The sequence below is a fragment of the Nilaparvata lugens genome, chromosome 4 (genome assembly GCF_014356525.2).
Source record: "Nilaparvata lugens isolate BPH chromosome 4, ASM1435652v1, whole genome shotgun sequence".
Lineage (NCBI taxonomy): Eukaryota > Metazoa > Arthropoda > Insecta > Hemiptera > Delphacidae > Nilaparvata > Nilaparvata lugens.
Genome location: NC_052507.1, coordinates 34,818,644 through 34,830,791, shown reverse-complemented (window position 1 = coordinate 34,830,791; position 12,148 = coordinate 34,818,644). Strand labels below are relative to the sequence as shown.

General features: G+C 33.8%; 1 protein-coding gene across 6 annotated transcripts in view; it reads right to left on the bottom strand.

Annotated features, from left to right (window-relative positions):
* Positions 1-12,148, bottom strand: part of LOC111045333 (DNA helicase MCM8) — an 86,390-nt gene that overhangs the window by 49,395 nt on the left and 24,847 nt on the right. The window lies entirely within an intron of this gene.

Here is a 12,148-nt window from a genome sequence, read left to right as displayed (position 1 = left end):
ACATCCTTATTGGTTCTTTTGCCAATAACGTGTCTTGTAATAAGTTTCCTCAACTTCTCTTTTCCACTACTCTTGTTCAAATGTAGGCCATGCCGAGTATAATCTCCTCTTTCGAATTTCGCTAGGTCCAATATATCTATATCATCAGTACGAGATATTGCCCTGGTCAGCCATTCATTAAATTTCGTGACTTGAAAGTTCATTTGTGGTCTGTCATATCTACAGGGTACAGTACATATTGATAGATTCGTTCGTTTTGCAGTTTCAAAAACAGGTTGCAGGTCAATTTGAGTTTTATGTCTCGTGCACTCGTCGTCCATATCATTGGTTCCGGCCATTACCAAAACTCTGTCTTCAAAATCAAAGTCTTTTGTCATTTGAGCCAAGTCACGTGTTACTGCTTTGAAATTTCCGCCAGGTTTAGCAACCACTGTCACTTCAAAGTCATCATTTCGCAGATCGTTGTTCAGATCCCATCCCAGGTCCCTACCGTGACTGTCGGCCATCACCAACAATTTTCTCCTTCTTTTTTTCTTCTTATGAGTTTTCTTAGTTTCATTACAAACTCTATCAATTTTGTCGTCCGCCTCCGTGTTACCGCTCTGAAAGATTCTGAAAGAGTTATCTGTCGGTACTGTAATGAGATTCTGTTGTCGGCGCTGGGCTGTGCTGCCTGGTGAATAGAATGATTTTAGGTCTTTTATCTCTAGATCGAGTGTTTCTTTCTCATTTTTTAAAGTGGAGTTCTCAGCTTCCAGCACCTCTATACTAATCTTCATGCGATCAGTTACCTCCCTGCACTCTATTAGCTGCTTGTCCACCTCAATGCAATGGTTCAACGCATCATTCCATTGCTGTCTCAATACAGCCATCTGTTCAATCAAGTCTAGATTTTCTTTTTTCAATGAATCAATGCATGTGTTATTGTTTAAATTCAATTCATTCGATTCATTTGGACCAGGGTGGAGGGAAGAATTTAAATTTATCGGAGTGCTGCAATCAGTATCCGTCGGTACACCAGAAACGGAGGACAGAACATTATCCGTATCGTTGAGAGAGTCGAAGTCGTCAACAATAGTTGTCTCTTCATTAAGAGAGTCTTCGCCGATATAATCGGATCTGTTGTCAGGAGGGGGGTGATTATGTGAGATTGACTGACTCATTTCTACTATCTTTGTTATTTCCCCGTCTGTTTTCAAAGCAGCCTTACATTTTTTGTTTAAGCAACGCCATTGGCGTAAACCAGCAGCATTAATATTTGTAAACCTGTAAGTAAAATAGCGAAAAGTCAACTTAGGGTTTCCCTTATTAGTTCTCCCTATTATGAAATCCTCCATTGCAATCCTCTCTTGTAATCAGAGTATCAATAGTAAACCTCAATTAGGTATGTCCTGAGATTTAGTAGAAAAGAATATGAATAATAACTTACAAATATGCTCTATTTAGGATGAGAGAGAAAAAAAATAGTATGATTGGATTCAAGTGTTAGTAATGTAATATTGATAGAGGAATTAAATTAGAATTAGAAACATCCATACAGACGATTAATTAGGATTATATTTGACAGGATTAATAGTAATTATTGTAATAGTGATGTAATTAAAATTACATGTAATGTGTTATTCACAATAAATATAAAGCAGTATGTGGGTGAAAAATAATGCAAGGAGTCTTCAGAATAAATACATGGAAGATGATTAGAGATTTAACTTTTACAGATACCCAATAACAGAAAGTTATATTCAAGTTATAATGTATATGTAAGTTATATTAAAGTCCAATTTATTCTGTTTATGTAACAGAAAGTTATATTAAAGTACAATGTATTCTGTCTATGTAACAGAAAGTTACATCAAAGTTATGTTAAATATTACAGAAAGTAATATTCTGATTCAGAAAGTAATATTCTGATACAGAAAGTGATATTCTGTGATAAAAACGTTTGAAAATTTATTCTGTCTGGTCAATAATAGTGAAAGTTACAACTGATATCAGTCTGCACGGCGTCAGGAATCAATATAGCAAGTTAAAGTAACGATTTTTTATAGAGGTTAGAGATGCCGGTTTATCTCTTGTTTTGGGACTCTATCACACGATAAGCTCCAGAGTCAACGTCGACAATCAGAGATAAACGCTAGCTAGGAAAGAGACACTCAAAAACACGAAACGGTAGTACTGTACTATATTGTAGCTTGATGTTGAAAGGAAACGATAAGAAATTAATTTACTCGTATTCTTTTATAGAAATCTTTGAAGAGTTCGTACCGTAGAGTATGTATAGAACTTTTCAGTTAAAATATCCTATTTCAAGCAAACACCGAGATTTAGTCTGCCCCTCACTGAGAACCAAGTTACTGTTAATTAATGTGGCCCTTTTGATTCCAACAAATAAATATCGGGCGTATCCCGTCCGCCTCCGGGACAAGCCCGAAAAATGCCCAGAGCAAGGCTGCACAGAGTTTACAATAATAATATACCCCTGTACACCGCTTACAAGGACAAGTGGAACACAAAAGAATGTATGTTTGCCACTTAGAATATCGAAAAAGTCTCTGAAATAGGTAATTGTTGTTTGAAAAGTTATTGAGTAATTAATTAGTTGATTCGTTGTGAGAAGCAGATCAGTAACTAATCCAAATCCCAATGGAATTACAATTTATTAAAAACTTATCAATCAGCCTAACTGAATTGTTCAACTGTTTGAGATGATAAAGAAATAAAATTTGGAGTGTGAATTACCAGAGATCTATTGAAGAATAATCACTAGAAACTCTTCACGTATTGTAACAGTCTATTAACAAATTTTCTAGATGAGCTGAGGTTCAGAAAAATATTTATATATTTTTAATGTTCTCTATTATTTAAAACTGGAATAATAAATTCTGACAACTCTCAATGCTGCCGTACAGACTCAGTAATATCAGTCGACGAATTAAAAGTATAGGAGTCAGAAGGAAAAATAAATATTAAATAATTATGGTGTTAAGTGATTAGTAATATTTGCTACGATTGGGCTATATTAATCAATATTTATACATAAAAAAGAAACAATTTCTAGGTTATGAGAAAGTTCAGTATTAAAATTGACAATCAAGAAATAGAAGTAAACAGGCTATCTTATCTGAACCGGAGCTGCTTGGAAAACAACCGTCCTCTACCACTGCCTCGACTCGACTCAATAGGCTGATGCCTACACTAATACCTACGACAATATCAACACTAATAACTACGCCAAAATGCCAAAATCTACGCCGATGCCTGTGCTGATATCAATGCCTGCGCCAATGCCAATAGCTACGTCAATGCCTGCGCCAATGCCAAAATCTGCGCCAATGCTGCACCAATGCCAATAGCTACGCCAATGCCTGCGCCAATGCTGATGCCAACACCAAAATCAACGCCGATGCCTGTGCTGATGCCAAAATCTGCGCCAATGCTAATGCCAATGCCTATGCCAATGCCAATGCCTGCGCCAATGCCAATATCAACGCCGATGCCAAAGCCGACACCAAAGCATACGCCAATAGCAATGCCAATGCTTATTGCTGACTCTGTATCTCAACCTTCAACACTACTGCATTACCTGGAGGTAATTGCCATCCATGTTCACATTCACAACTTTGAATTCAGAAGAACAGTCACAGTATCATGAAAGAATTGATTCAAAAATCCTCTCCTAAATTATCCTGTATGCAGAACTCTAACTTTGAAAGCTGAAAATATCAAAAAACCAAACCTTACCTAAATTAATCCTCACCTAAATTAATCCTGTATGCAGCGTCTATCTCTTTTCCAAAAAACGAATTACATTGTCATTTCAAGCCTGAAATGTACATTGTATAATTACAAATATGATACAAAATTTATGTGACTCTGTATTGAGTTTGGAATGCAGCCGTCTACTACAAACATGAAGCAATGCTAACTGAGATGTCACCTGTATCGAGTTTGGTATGCAGCAATCGACTACAAGTATCAGCCCAACACTACGTGCATCCAGATCAGCCAAACACTTAACGTCATCACATTGGGGTCACACTTAACTGAAAATCATACTGAGTGCCTTAACGGACTGTTTTCCAAAATGTGCATCAATAAAATCAACCGCGTCAATAGTGAAAGAAATGAACATTTTTTGATTTATTGAAATTTTATGTGAAAATTAAATGTAACAATTCATCAATTCATTTAAAAAAAATATATATATATATAAATAATAATAATAAATTTTTTCATTCGACATACTAATTTCTTTTATGCAATAAAAATTGAATTTTTCTATCTATTAAATTTATGTGCAATTTAAAAAAAAAAAAAACTATTCTTTACATATTAACTTTCTGTTGAGATATTTTTCTTTAAATTATAAAGCTAAATCAAAAGTAATATTGATATTCTATATTTTGAGATATTGTTTGGAAACATATAACAAACGCTATTGATGAATTTTTATAATAATTTTCAATATTTTTGGATGACATGTAATGTTTTTCTAGAAAAAATTGTTACTGTTCTCGAATTTAAATTTCAACAATTTTCATTAGGGTCAATGTAAATTTTTTCTTTAAATTTTCAAACAGTAAAATTTTTTTATGTCAAGAGGGGGGTATTTGTAATATTACATTTTTCTTCTCACATTTGAATCGAATCTTCAATTCGAGATCTATGGAACTTTATAGTAAATGTCAGAGTTATCAATAGACGGATAAACTTTTTGACGGAGAATTATTATCGTAAATGTTTGTTGCATTGTTCCATGGTGTCACCGAGGCAGGGTTAAAAAATTACTAAATAAACAGTTTATTTAATTCGAGATATATATAAAAATTTAAAATAACATTTTCAAATAAAGTTTTATTGAGAACAGATGTAGAATGTGAATTCTAAACTTATAAGTTATAATTTTTTTGATGATATGTCTGTGGAGATCGATATTGAACAGGGCGTTGTCTTTGTGACTTTCAACTTTGCTTTTCCTGTTCAGCCCTTCTTTCTCTTCGGAAAACATGGCTGGCTGTTGCTTGTGTAATTTTGTGCTCTGAATTATTGTCTGTTTAAGTGAATTTATTAATGTTTTAAATTGAGTTTTATATAAATTTTTGTGCATCATTAGCTATTAGTGTAGTAAAGCCAATAGCCACTGTGTTTCAACTGTAAACTAGATAAGTATTTTAGTTTGTAGTTATTTGAAATAATTAGTCTTAAGATATTTTCTCTTTCTGTATTTTGTGTATTTTCATCTGAAGATTATAAGTTAATTTGCTCTGAAAACTGGATTTCTCATTCATAGGCAATAGATCCATTCACAGTTTATCAAGAATCTATTTTATTGGAGCCGACAACTGTCCTTGGTTTGATAGGTGTTAAATGCTATTCCAACCGTTTAAGGAAAAATGGTAGCACGGCAAAATTGAAATTGAAATTTATTCACAACACTGACATATTTTACAAATATTTTTACAATGTAATTATTATAAAGAAACAGTATCATGATGGAAAAAAAGAAAAGAGCTTCAGTAGCTTAACAGCTGTGATTGAAGTTCTACACTATTGTTATTGTACATTATAATATGAACGAGACAGTCACTTGATTTTGGTAACTAAAATAAAAAAAAGAAGTCTTTTTGCAATTTCACACAAACAGAATTAGAGCAATAGTAAAAAACAAAAAATAAATAATAATAAAACCTGAAAAAAAAACAAATAAAATATAATTTCCTGAAGTACCTAAACATCTATACAATAAATATATAACATAAAAAGAATAAATAAAAAAATGAATAAATAAATAAACCTCTGTCACCAGTCAAATTTTTAACAATTGAGTCTAAAACCAGTCAAATTGAGCATCAGTAAAGTAACAAATAAAGGCAAAAGTTAAATTTAGTACAAAATTGTTCAAAATACTACAAGGAAATACTGAGGGAGAAATACTATTAATTCAATAAAACCGATTTACGCGGGAAAAAAATGAAGAAAGTCTAAGTAAAATCAAAAACAGTGACAAGCGTCTTGAAAAGATGGGAAAAAGAGCAACGAGAAATATATGATATTCTAAAGAAAGGATTAGTTGGCCTCTAGAATATTTCCTCCTCAATGTCAATCCCACATATCCACTCCTCAATTTCATTCCTGAGCTTTCTGCTACCGCTCATATTTTCTATGAATTTAGTCGGGATTAAATTTATCAGCCTCTGAGAGACGTAAGAAAATTGTCTTCTACTCACATTTAAGTCCATTCTATTTTGCTGAAATATTTCTCTAGTAGGGCGTAAGTTCAAGTTGGAACCGGTTACACGCTTATTAAATTTATGTTTATTGTTTTTTATGTAAAATATTAGGTTTTTTATGTAAAATATTAGGTTTTTTATGTAGAGCTGTCGAACGGTTAACACTTTAAAATCATTGAATAGATCACAGTTGGGATAACGTCTGGGCTTGCCTAGCATAGTTTTAATTACTGTATATATTTTTGAATTATAAATAGCTTTTTGAAATGTGTATCCAAAGCCCCACCCCAAGCCCGTATACCATATTGTATAACCGATTGTGCATATGAGAAGTAAATTAATTTTGTAATTTCCAAGTTATTCAGTTGTCTAATTTGATAAAATTTATATATTAGGTATTTAAGTTTTAAGCACATATTATTTATATGAGTGTCCCACCTGAGATGAGGATCTATCAGAATCCCTAGATATTTTACTTGCTCTTTTTTATGGATCTCTGGACAAGGACAGAAGTCTGTAAGACTCTGATTATTACAGTCAACTCTGTGTATTTTAATGCTTTCCAATGCCTGAGGTTGTGTTGCGGCAGTAGGTGAAAAAGTCATAAAGACGCTTTTGTCAGTATTTAAAGTTAACAGGTGTTCATTAAGCCATGATTTTGCTACCTTCAGACCACTCTCTGCCACTTGTTACACCTCTTCCCAAGAATGGCCAGTAAAAGTTAACGCGGTATCATCAGCAAATGATATAATATTACAATGATCAATATCCAGTTTGAGCAGGTCATTTATATAGATCTGAAATAGAATCAGAGAAAGAACTGTTCCCTGTGGCAAGCCATATTCTGTGAGTTTTTTATTACTAGTAACGTTATTTAGAGTTAGCAGTTGATGACGATCCGATAGGTAGCTGTTGAACAATTTTCAATTTTTTTTTAATTTCAATATATTTATTCACGTATCATACAATTTTAACAACACAATTACAATTATAAAATGAATATTAGAACCCACATAGACTATTACGTCCGTGTGTGGGAGCAGTTCTTAAGATTAGTTGTGTTACAATAAAAAATATTGGGCTATAAGTATAAGATACATATGGTAAATGAAATAAAAATAGATTATATTTAATATATTTTTAGGATTAATTATATAAAAAAAATCAATTTGAATTTGAGAAGGAAGAAAGATAGATCCATTGGAAGAAAATTAGACAATCGGCTTGAATAATACCTATTTTTATAATTTATTAATAATTATTATTTTCATCACACCAGAACAGCCGGAATTGCTTTTTGCAAGATGTATTTGGTAAGAAAAACAGATTAAAATTTGAATTTCAAACATAAGGTGATTTGATTAAATTCTCTGCATCCTGCCATCCAACATACATTAACCATTCAGAAATTCTGTGCTTTAACACTACAGTGACTCGGCCCGCCCCAGCCTCAACTATTTCTGGAGGAAGGTTTCTATACAGCCATTGCGAAATGTAAAATGAATTGTGCCTTTGCAAACTGATACTAATAGTAGGATTAAATAAACGTGACATTGTTTGGTTTCTGGTTAGATGACTGTGTTGAATCTCTCTGAAAAAAGTGTCCTTATTATTGAAAATGTAAATTACTAAAGTTTTTATGAAAATCTGCCTAACATTCATTACTGGAAATATATTGAATAGTAGATTGGTGGGAAAACGCTGGTTTTTTTGTAATATGGTTTTAATTATCAACCTCTGGGCGACCGAAAGAGGCTTCAAGACCGCCAATGACGCACCTCCCCACGCCAGAATGCCATACTGCAGCAAAGACTGCACATACGCAAAGTACACAGTCCTGCAGCGATCCACAGTAAGCACTTGGCCCAGCCGTGAGAAGGCATAGATTAATTTTCTCAAACGGTTCTTCAGCCCTTGTACATGAGGAACCCAGCTTAATTTACTATCCAGGATGACTCCTAAATATTTATAATGAGCAACCCGTTCAATTATGCCACAGCCGCAGGCCTCCGACTGAGGATCGTCACAGGTGTGCATCCTTAACACATAGCGATCACAGTCAATATCTTGTCGACCAATAAATGGAAGATGTTTGGTTTTTTCAATATTGACTGTAAGAGAGTTATGGTCAAACCAATTTCTAATTTTGGCAAGGTCATGGGATGCGTGCTTGTATGCCTCACCCCACGTGCAGCCCTCAGATACCACAGCCGTATCATCCGCAAACAAGAACAGTTTCCCTTTAATTTTCAATCTGCTTATATTATTAATATAAATCAAGAACAATAGAGGGCCCAATGTACTGCCCTGGACTACTCCGTACTCTATTGGTAATAGTTTGCTAAGAGATCCATTGATTGAGACAATTTGTGAGCGATTCCCTAGATAACTAGAGAACCACTCCAATTCTCTATTTCTCACTCCTATTGTTTCTAGTTTTTTGTAAAGCTTTGTCCTATCAATCGCATCAAAAGCTTTTGCTATATCTAAAAATGTAATCAAAACCTTCTTCTTATTTCCTAATTTTGTAGCTATCTCTTTGGTTAGGTCAAACAAAGCATCTGAGGTGCTTTTGTTGGTAATGAATCCATATTGTTCGTCTGCAATAATATTTTCCCTAACAAGGTATCTTGTGAGCTGAACTTTAACACATTTTTCTATTATTTTACTAACAACTGTAAGAAGAGAGATTGGCCTATAATTGCTTATTGTTGACTTTGGTCCTGCTTTGTAGATGTTTTTAATGATGTTGGAAATTTTCCTGTATTGATACTCAGGTTTATGATGTGCATTAAGGGTTGTTGTAATTCATTAAAGTTATTTTTAATCATTTTAGTAGGTATACTATCTAAACGCAGGTTTGTTGAACAATGTAAGTGGTGAGTCTCTAATTCCTAGGTGTTCCATCTTTTCCAAGAGTCTAGACTGCGATATGGTATCAAAGGCTTTTGCCAAGTCTAAAAAAGTAGTTAAGGTTTTCTTTCTATTATTATCTCAAGTAACTGAGTTAAAGCATCTTCTGTCGATTTTTTAGTTTTAAACCCATACTGATTTATATTTATAATATTAAATTTGTCCAAGTAGCTTACAAGTATTTTTTTAATTATTTTTCCATAACTTTAGCCAGATTATTTATCAAGCTTATTGGGCGATAGTTTGTAGGATTTGTTGAACACCTGACTTATGAAGAGGCACTACTTTGGCCACTTTAAATTGTTTTGGAAAATGACCTATGAGAAAACATTTATTTATGATTATTCTAAGAGGATTCAAGATGTGAGTAGCCACTCTTTTCAGGCATACTGGACTCAAATTATCAACTCCAGGAGAAGAATTACTTTTCAGAGACATTATTGTGTCCAATATTTCATTATTATCCGTCTCAGTCAAATAAAAGGAATCATGTAGAGGGATTATCGAATCAATATGAGTTCGTGCCCTAGGATTTTCATTCATTATTATTTTATCTGCATACAATTGACCTACATTCGAAAAATGATGGTTTAAAACTTCTGCATCTATGCTGGGTATTTTTTTAACTTTTTTAGCATTTAACAGGTCATTAATACATTCCCATGTTTTTTTAGAGTTTCCTCTACATTGACGCAATTTATTATTGTAGTAGTCATATTTTGTTTTTCTTAGGAGGTTATTTAAAAGGTTTCTATAATTTGCGTATTGAGATTTAAGAACGGAGTTCAAAGGTTGTTTTTTCAGCGCTCGATGCATTGTATCGCGCTTTCTTATTGATTTAATGAGTCCGGTCGTTATCCAGGGCTTGAGTGGTTTAAGTCTATTTGCTACTGTTTTTATCTGAGTCGCCCTATCCATCTCTTTGATTAATGTATTGAAAAAGATATCAACTGCATCATCGACATTTGATTCAAGCTGTGAGTATAAGTCAGTCCAGTTATAATTCTTAAGATTCCTTATTAATTCAATGCAATTTATAGATTTTTTTAAATGTACACTTGGATTTGTTTCTTTTCTATTCTCGTCAAGACAGAGAGTAATGCTTGTTAAGTAGTGGTCGGTAATACTTGTTTTCATTATCGACCCGATAATGTATTTATGATAAAAATATATTGTTTTTTTTGTAGAAAATATGATCAATTCAAGAATTTGATCCGTTTGACTCACGAGTGGGTTTGTTGATAAAAGATTTGAATCTATTCGATAAAAGAATATCGAAATACTCACTTACAGTGTTCGTGTTTTGGTTTATATCAAGATTTATATCACCAGTAATTATTATATTCTGGCAATTTATATGATTCAAAAAAGCAATACAATCCCTGAGGCAATCTAGGAAAATCTGCAAGTTTGAAGAGGGAGATCGGTAAATAGCAACAATAGTGAATCTTATATTTGTATCGGGCATTATTATACTCAATATTAAAGAATTTGACTCAAGTATATCGAAAATTATAGTCTCTACTTTAAGAATATTTCTAGTAAAAATGCAAATCACATCACATCTATTTAGTTTACCTGGTGCATTAAGAATTGAATAGCCACTCAAATTATAGTTCGGGGCACTATTTACAATCCAGGTCTCACTGAGAGCAATTATATCAAAGTTCGTCTCACAGTTTTGCAGAATATAAGCTAGGTCGTCAAAATTCCTATTCATACTCCTTATATTCATGTGACAAATGTTTAAAAAATTCTCACATGCTTCATCTGTATGATTCTGTGGATTAAAAGTAAAGATATCATCCACCTCAATAGTGTTGTAGGACTCACTTGCTATTTCATCTTCGAAACTATTTATCAGATCATTCATCATAGTAATAATGGAAAGAAAAGTTTAAATAATAGAATGAATATATAATGCTCAAAGTAGACCCAAGACACTCTCTTCTAGTGTGATATAAAAGAACATTTGGGATGACCAAGAGACTGAAAATTGAACAATTTTCAACATAATGACAAAATATAAACATGAGAGGATGAAGATTGATTACAAGGAAACGAATCACCGTATAAGTAGATTTCAAAAACGTTGGCAGTGACAGTAGGCCTACTGCAAAATCGGATTTTAAAAAGGATAATATAAAGGTAGTCATTGGTATTTCCTGGTTGAAAGGCACTACTATAGAACAAGAAAGTCACAATTTTTCAAAATCACTCAACGAAGAAATTTTCACACATGGTTTGCCCTGCTCTTTCCTCATGAAGATCCTCCCCTTGTCCACCCATAGATACGTGTAGTTCTTACTCTTCTTTGCGTCCCTGGCAGCAGCGTATATCTTTCTCCTTCCTGGACTGAGACTCTCATTGATGTAGACCGGAGCCGGGGGTTTCTGTTGGAAACCGAGGTCCTGAGTAGACAAGTTCCGCTTAATCTTCCTCTTTCCTATTACTGCAAATTTGTCCTCTCTTCTGACAAACTTCACAATAATTCCTACGGGACGTTTCTCGTGTTTCTGCTTCTCCAGTCGATGACACACATCAATCCTATCTCGCGAGATATTAACGTCGAGCGCGGAACACACCCTTCGAACCGTCTCATATACATCCTCGTTTGCAGCCTCAGGTACCCCATGAATCTCCAACGAGTTGGACCGTGAGTACTGTTCTACATCCTTGAGCCTTACCTCGAGATCACAAACTTCTCGTTTGAGTTTAGCGTTTTCCCTTTTCAAATCCTCAATCAATCTGAGACACTCATTTAGTTTTATTATCTGATTTTTAATAGTGCTTGTTTGGTCATCTATTTTACTGTTAACGAATTCAAATGAATTATTGAAGTCCTTCTCCATCCGATCCCTATCCCGCTTTGCCTCGTCTAGCATAAAGATTATCTGCGATAGGGTAGGGTTGCCGTCTTCAGCTGCAGACACGGCTTTCATGCTCTGTCTCCTCAGCTTGGAGCATGGAGGACATCTCCATAAATCACCTTCGGCAATGATAAA